The following is an 8,668-nucleotide window of genomic DNA, read 5'->3' as shown; positions in this document are numbered from 1 at the left end:
TTCACCGCCTTTGATTCGCCACCTCTGATTCCCCATATCTGATTCCCCACCTCTGTTTCCCCGCCTCTGATTCCCCGCCTCTGATTCTCCATATCTCATTCCCCGCCTCTGAATCCCCATCTCTGATTCCCGGACTCTAATTCCCAACCTCTGATTCCCGGCCTCTTATTCCCCATCTCTGATTCCGCACATCTGATTACCTGCCTCTGATTCCCCACCTCTGATTCCCCATATCTGATTCCCCGCCTCTGTTTCCACGCCTCTGATTCCCCGCCTCTGATTCCCCGCATCCGATTCCCCATATCTGATTCCCCGCCTCTGTTTCCCCGCCCCTGATTCCCCGCCTCTGTTTCCCCATATCTGATTCCCCGCCTCTGATTCCCAACTATGATTCCCCGCCTCTGATTCCCCAGCTCTGATTCCCTGCCTCTGATTCCCCGCGTTCTATTCCCTGCCTCTGATTCCCCGCCTGTGATTCCCCATCTCTGATTCACCACCTCTGATTCCCCACCACTGATTCCCCATATCTAATTCCCCGCCTCTGTTTGCCCGCCTCTGATTCCCTGCCTCTGTTTCCCCATATCTGATTCCCCGCCTCTGAATCCCCAACTCTGATTCCCTGCCTCTGATTCCCCGTGTCTGATAACCTGCCTCAGATTCACCGCCTCTGATTCCCCACCTCTTATTCCCCATCTCTGATTCCGCACATCCGATTCCCTGCATCTGATTCCCCGACTCTGATTCCCCACCTCTGATTCCCCAGCTCTGATTCCCCGCCTCTGATTCCCCAACTCTGATTCCCTGCCTCTGATTCCACAGCTCTGATTCCCCGCCTCTGATTCCCCGTGTTTGTGCCCCTGCCTCTGATTCCCCGCCTCTGATTCCCCATCTCTGATTCACCGCCTTTGATTCGCCACCTCTGATTCCCCATATCTGATTCCTCGCCACTGTTTCCCCGCCTCTGATTCCCCGCCTCTGATTCCCCATATCTCATTCCCCGCCTCTGATTCGCCAGCTATGATTCCCCGCCTCTGATTCCCCGCGTCTGATTCCCTGCCTCTGATTCCCCGCCTCTAATTCCACATCTCTGATTCACCACCTATGATTCCACGCGTCTGATTCCCCGCCTCTGATTCCCCATCTCTGATTCCCCATCTCTGATTCCCCAATTCTGATTCCCCGCCTCTGATTCCCCAGCTCTGATTCCTCGCCTCTGATTCCCTTCCTCATATTCCCAACCTCTGATTCCCCATCTCTGATTTCCCATATTGATTCCCTGCGTCTGATTCCCCACCTCTGATTTCCCTTATTGATTCCCTGCGTCTGATTCCCCGCCTCTGATTCCCCAACTCTGATTCCCCGCCTCTGATTCCCCAGCTCTGATTCCCCACATCTGATTCCCCGTGTTTGATTCCCTGCCTCTGATTCCCGGCCTCTGATTCCCCATCTCTGATTCACCGCCTTTGATTCGCAACCTCTGATTCCCCATATCTGATTCCCCGCCTCTGTTTCCCCGCCTCTGATTCCCCGCCTCTGATTCCCCATATCTCATTCCCCGCCTCTAAATCCCCATCTCTGATTCCCGGACTCTGATTCCGCACCTCTGATTCCCGGCCTCTTATTCCCGGCATCTGATTCCGGCCTCTGATTCCCGGCCTCTGATTCCCTGCTAATGATTCTGATTCCCTGCCTCTGATTCCCCATCTCTGATTCCGCACATCTGATTCCCTGCCTCTGATTCCCCACCTCTGATTCCCCATATCTGATTCCCCGCCTCTGTTTCCCCGCCTTTGATTCCCCGCCTCTGTTTCCCAATATCTAATTCCCTGCCTCTGATTCCCCAACTCTGATTCCCCACCTCTGATTCCCCAGCTCTGATTCCCCGCCTCTGATTCCCCGCATCTGATTCCCTGCAACTGATTCCAAGCCTCTGATTCCCTGCCTCTGATTCCCAACCTCTGATTCCCAACCTCTGATTCCACACCTCTGATTCCCCATATCTGATTCCCCGCCTCTGTTTCCCCGCCTCTGATTCCCCGCCTCTGATTCCCCATATCTCATTCCCCGCCTCTGATTCCGCATCTCTGATTCCCGGACTCTGATTCCCCACCTCTGATTACCGGCCTCTTATTCCCGGCATCCGATTCCGGCCTCTGATTCCCGGCCTCTGATTCCCTGCTTCTGATTCTGATTCCCTGCCTCTGATTCCCCATCTCTGATTCCGCACATCTAATTCCCCGCCTCTGTTTGCCCGCCTCTGATTCCCCGCCTCTGTTTCCCCATATCTGATTCCCCGCCTCTGAATCCCCAACTCTGATTCCCTGCCTCTGATTCCCCAGCTCTGATTCCCCGCCTTTGATTACCCCCGTCTGATTCCCAGCCACTGAATCCCCGTGTCTGATTTCCTGCCTCTGATTACCCACCTCTGATTCCCCATCTCTGATTCACAGCCTCTGATTCCCCACCTCTGATTCCACATATCTGATTCCCCACCTCTGTTTCCCCGCCTCTGATTCCCCGCCTCTGATTCTCCATATCTCATTCCCCGCCTCTGAATCCCCATCTCTGATTCCCGGACTCTGATTCCCCACCTCTGATTCCCGGCCTCTTATTCCCAGCATCTGATTCCCGGCCTCTGATTCCCGGCCTCTGATTCCCCGCTTCTGATTCTGATTCCCCGCCTCTGATTCCCCATATCTGATTCCCTGCCTCTGTTTCCCCGCCTCTGATTCCCCGCCCCTGTTTCCCCATATCTGATTCCCTGCCTCTGATTCCCCAACTTTGATTCCCAGCCTCTGATTCCCCAGCTCTGATTCCCCGCCTCTGATTCCCCGTGTTTGATTCCCTGCCTCCGATTCCCGGCCTCTGATTCCCCATCTCTGATTCACCGCCTTTGATTCGCCACCTCTGATTCCCCATATCTGATTCCCCGCTTCTGTTTCCCCGCCTCTGATTCCCCGCCTCTGATTCCCCATATCTCATTCCCCGCCTCTGAATCCCCATCTCTGATTCCCGGACTCTGATTCCCCACCTCTGATTCCCGGCCTCTTATTCCCGTCATCTGATTCCGGCCTCTGATTCCCGGCCTCTGATTCCCTGCTTCTGATTCTGATTCCCTGCCTTTGATTCCCCATCTCTGATTCCGCACATCTGATTCCCTGCCTCTGATTCCCCATCTCTGATTCCCCATATCTGATTCCCCGCCTCTGTTTCCCCGCCTCTGATTCCCCGCCTCTGTTTCCCAATATCTAAGTCCCCGCCTCTGATTCCCCAACTCTGATTCCCCACCTCTGATTCCCCAGCTCTGATTCCCCGCCTCTGAATCCCCGCATCTGATTCCCTGCATCTGATTCCAAGCATCTGATTCCCTGCCTCTGATTCCCAACCTCTGATTCCCCACCTCTGATTCCCCATATCTGATTCCCAGCCTCTGTTTCCCCGCCTCTGATTCCCCGCCTCTGTTTCCCCATATCTGATTCCCGGCCTCTGATTCCCCGCCTCTGATTCCCCGCCTCTGATTCCCTGACTCTGATTCCCAATCTCCGATTCCGCACATCTGATTCCCTGCCTCTGATTCCCCGCCTCTGATTCCCCGCCTCTGATTCCCTGCCTCTGATTCCCAACCTCTGATTCCCCACCTCTGATTCCCCGTGTTTGATTCCCCGCCTCTGTTTCCCCACCTCTGATTCCCCGCCTCTGATTCCCCAACTCTAATTCCCCGCCTCTGATTCCCCATATCTGATTCCCCGCCTCTGTTTCCCCGCCTCTGATTCCCCGCCCCTGTTTCCCCATATCTGATTCCCTGCCTCTGATTCCACAACTTTGATTCCCAGCCTCTGATTCCCCAGCTCTGATTCCCCGCCTCTGATTCCCCGTGTTTGATTCCCTGCCTCTGATTCCCCGCCTCTGATTCCCCATCTCTGATTCACCGCCTTTGATTCGCCACCTCTGATTCCCCATATCTGATTCCCCACCTCTGTTTCCCCGCCTCTGATTCCCCGCCTCTGAATCTCCATATCTCATTCCCCGCCTCTGAATCCCCATCTCTGATTCCCGGACTCTGATTCCCCACCTCTGATTCCCGGCCTCTTATTCCCAGCATCTGATTCCCCAACTCTAATTCCCCGCCTCTGATTCCCCATATCTGATTCCCCGCCTCTGTTTCCCCGCCTCTGATTCCCCGCTCCTGTTTCCCCATATCTGATTCCCTGCCTCTGATTCCACAACTTTGATTCCCAGCCTCTGATTCCCCAGCTCTGATTCCCCGCCTCTGATTCCCCGTGTTTGATTCCCTGCCTCTGATTCCCCGCCTCTGATTCCCCATCTCTGATTCACCGCCTTTGATTCGCCACCTCTGATTCCCCATATCTGATTCCCCACCTCTGTTTCCCCGCCTCTGATTCCCCGCCTCTGATTCTCCATATCTCATTCCCCGCCTCTGAATCCCCATCTCTGATTCCCGGACTCTGATTCCCCACCTCTGATTCCCGGCCTCTTATTCCCAGCATCTGATTCCAGGCCTCTGATTCCCGGCCTCTGACTCCCCGCTTCTGATTCTGATTCCCTGCCTCTGATTCCCCATCTCTGATTCCGCACATCTGATTACGTGCCTCTGATTCCCCACCTCTGATTCCCCATATCTGATTCCCCGCCTCTGTTTCCACGCCTCTGATTCCCCGCCTCTGTTTCCCCATATCTAATTCCCCACCTCTGATGCCCCAACTCTGATTCCCCGCCTCTGATTCCCCAGCTCTGATTCCCCGCCTCTGATTCCCCGCATCCGATTCCCCATATCTGATTCCCCGCCTCTGTTTCCCCGCCCCTGATTCCCCGCCTCTGTTTCCCCATATCTGATTCCCCGCCTCTGATTCCCAACTATGATTCCCCGCCTCTGATACCCCAGCTCTGATTCCCTGCCTCTGATTCCCCGCGTTCTATTCCCTGCCCCTGATTCCCCGCCTGTGATTCCCCAGCTCTGATTCCCTGCCTCTGATTCCCCGCGTTCTATTCCCTGCCCCTGTTTCCCCGCCTCTGATTCCCCGCCTCTGTTTCCCAATATCTAAGTCCCCGCCTCTGATTCCCCAACTCTGATTCCCCACCTCTGATTCCCCAGCTCTGATTCCCCGCCTCTGAATCCCCGCATCTGATTCCCTGCATCTGATTCCAAGCCTCTGATTCCCTGCCTCTGATTCCCAACCTCTGATTCCCCACCTCTGATTCCCCATATCTGATTACCAGCCTCTGTTTCCCCGCCTCTGATTCCCCGCCTCTGTTTCCCCATATCTGATTCCCGGCCTCTGATTCCCCGCCTCTGATTCCCCGCCTCTGATTCCCTGCCTCTGATTCCCAATCTCCGATTCCGCACATCTGATTCCCTGCCTCTGATTCCCCGCCTCTGATTCCCCGCCTCTGATTCCCTGCCTCTGATTCCCAACCTCTGATTCCCCACCTCTGATTCCCCGTGTTTGATTCCACGCCTCTGTTTCCCCACCTCTGATTCCCCGCCTCTGATTCCCCAACTCTAATTCCCCGCCTCTGATTCCCCATATCTGATTCCCTGCCTCTGTTTCCCCGCCTCTGATTCCCCGCCCCTGTTTCCCCATATCTGATTCCCTGCCTCTGATTCCACAACTTTGATTCCCAGCCTCTGATTCCCCAGCTCTGATTCCCCGCCTCTGATTCCCCGTGTTTGATTCCCTGCCTCTGATTCCCCGCCTCTGATTCCCCGTCTCTGATTCACCGCCTTTGATTCGCCACCTCTGATTCCCCATATCTGATTCCCCACCTCTGTTTCCCCGCCTCTGATTCCCCGCCTCTGATTCTCCATATCTCATTCCCCGCCTCTGAATCCCCATCTCTGATTCCCGGACTCTGATTCCCCACCTCTGATTCCCGGCCTCTTATTCTCAGCATCTGATTCCAGGCCTCTGATTCCCGGCCTCTGACTCCCCGCTTCTGATTCTGATTCCCTGCCTCTGATTCCCCATCTCTGATTCCGCACATCTGATTACCTGCTTCTGATTCCCCACCTCAGATTCCCCATATCTGATTCCCCGCCTCTGTTTCCACGCCTCTGATTCCCCGCCTCTGTTTCCCCATATCTAATTCCCCACCTCTGATGCCCCAACTCTGATTCCCCGCCTCTGATTCCCCAGCTCTGATTCCCCGCCTCTGATTCCCCGCATCCGATTCCCCATATCTGATTCCCTGCCTCTGTTTCCCCGCCCCTGATTCCCCGCCTCTGTTTCCCCATATCTGATTCCCCGCCTCTGATTGCCAACTATGATTCCCCGCCTCTGATTCCCCAGCTCTGATTCCCTGCCTCTGATTCCCCGCGTTCTATTCCCTGCCCCTGATTCCCCGCCTGTGATTCCCCATCTCTGATTCACCACCTCTGATTCCCCACCACCGATTCCCCATATCTAATTCCCCTCCTCTGTTTGCCCGCCTCTGATTCCCCGCCTCTGTTTCCCCATATCTGATTCCCCGCCTCTGAATCCCCAACTCTGATTCCCTGCCTCTGAATCCCCAGCTTCATTCCCCGCCTTTGATTCCCCCCGTCTGATTCCCAGCCTCTGAATCCCCGTGTCTGATAACCTGCCTCTGATTCCCCGCCTCTGATTCCCCATCTCAGATTCACCGCCTCTGATTCCCCACCTCTGATTCCCAATCTCTGATTCCGCACATCCGATTCCCTGCCTCTGATTCCCCGACTCTGATTCCCCACCTCTGATTCCCCAGCTCTGATTCCCCGCCTCTGATTCCCCAACTCTGATTCCCCGCCTCTGATTCCCCAGCTCTTATTCCCCGCCTCTGATTCCCCGTGTTTGATCCCCTGCCTCTGATTCCCCGCCTCTGATTCCCCATCTCTGATTCACCGCCTTTGATTCGCCACCTCTGATTCCCCTTATCTGATTCCTCGCCACTGTTTCCCCGCCTCTGATTCCCCGCCTCTGATTCCCCATATCTCATTCCCCGCCTCTGATTCGCCAGCTATGATTCCCCGCCTCTGATTCCCCGCGTCTGATTCCCTGCCTCTGATTCCCCGCCTCTGATTCCACATCTCTGATTCACCACCTCTGTTTCCCCGCGTCTGATTCCCCGCCTCTGATTCCCCATCTCTGATTCCCCATCTCTGATTCCCCAATTCTGATTCCCCGCCTCTGATTCCCCAGCTCTGATTCCTCGCCTCTGATTCCCTTCCTCTGATTCCCAACCACTCATTCCCCACCTCTGATTTCCCATATTGATTCCCTGCGTCTGATTCCCCGCCTCTGATTCCCCAACTCTGATTCCCCGCCTCTGATTCCCCAGCTCTGATTCCCCGCCTCTGATTCCCCGTGTTTGATTCCCTGCCTCTGATTCCCGGCCTCTGAATCCCCATCTCTGATTCACCGCCTTTGATTCGCCACCTCTGATTCCCCATATCTGATTCCCCGCCTCTGTTTCCCCGCCTCTGATTCCCGGACTCTGATTCCCCACCTCTGATTCCCGGCCTCTTATTCCCGGCATCTGATTCAGGCCTCTGATTCCCGGCCTCTGATTCCCTGCTTCTGATTCTGATTCCCTGCCTCTGATTCCCCATCTCTGATTCCGCACATCTGATTCCCTGCCTCTGATTCCCCACCTCTGATTCCCCATATCTGACTCCCCGCCTCTGTTTCCCCCGCCTCTGATTCCCCGCCTCTGTTTCCCAATATCTAAGTCCCCGCCTCTGATTCCCCAACTCTGATTCCCCACCTCTGTTTCCCCAGCTCTGATTCCCCGCCTCTGATTCCCCGCATCTGATTCCCTGCATCTGATTCCAAGCCTCTGATTCCCTGCCTCTGATTCCCAACCTCTGATTCCCCACCTCTGATTCCCCATATCTGAATCCCCGCCTCTGTTTCCCCGCCTCTGATTCCCCACCTCTGTTTCCCCATATCTGATTCCCGGCCTCTGATTCCCCGCCTCTGATTCCCCGCCTCTGATTCCCAACCTCTGATTCCCCACCTCTGATTCCCCATATCTGATTCCCCGCCTCTGTTTCCCCGCCTCTGATTCCCCTCCTCTGATTCCCCATATCTGAATCCCCGCCTCTGTTTCCCCGCCTCTGATTCCCCACCTCTGTTTCCCCATATCTGATTCCCGGCCTCTGATTCCCCGCCTCTGATTCCCCGCCTCTGATTCCCAACCTCTGATTCCCCACCTCTGATTCCCCATATCTGATTCCCCGCCTCTGTTTCCCCGCCTCTGATTCCCCTCCTCTGATTCCCCAACTCTAATTCCCCGCCTCTGATTCCCCAGCTCTGATTCCCCGTGTTTGATTCCCTGCCTCTGATTCCCTGCCCTGATTCCCCATCTCTGTTTCACCGCCTTTGATTCGCCACCTCTGATTCCCCATATCTGATTAACCGCCTCTGTTTCCCCGCCTCTGATTCCCTGCCTCTGATTCCCAACCTCTGATTCCACACCTCTGATTCCCCATATCTGATTCCCCGCCTCTGTTTCCCCGCCTCTGATTCCCTGCCCCTGTTTCCCCATATCTGATTCCCTGCCTCTGATTCCCCAACTCTGATTCCCCGCCTCTGATTCCCCAGCTCTGATTCCCCGCCTCTGATTTCCAGTGTTTGATTCCCTGCCTCTGATTCCCCGCCTCTGGTTCTCCATCTCTGATTCACCGCCTTTG

Source organism: Narcine bancroftii, unplaced genomic scaffold (assembly GCF_036971445.1).
Source record: "Narcine bancroftii isolate sNarBan1 unplaced genomic scaffold, sNarBan1.hap1 Scaffold_158, whole genome shotgun sequence".
Lineage (NCBI taxonomy): Eukaryota > Metazoa > Chordata > Chondrichthyes > Torpediniformes > Narcinidae > Narcine > Narcine bancroftii.
Note: the sequence above shows the minus strand (reverse complement) of the source record.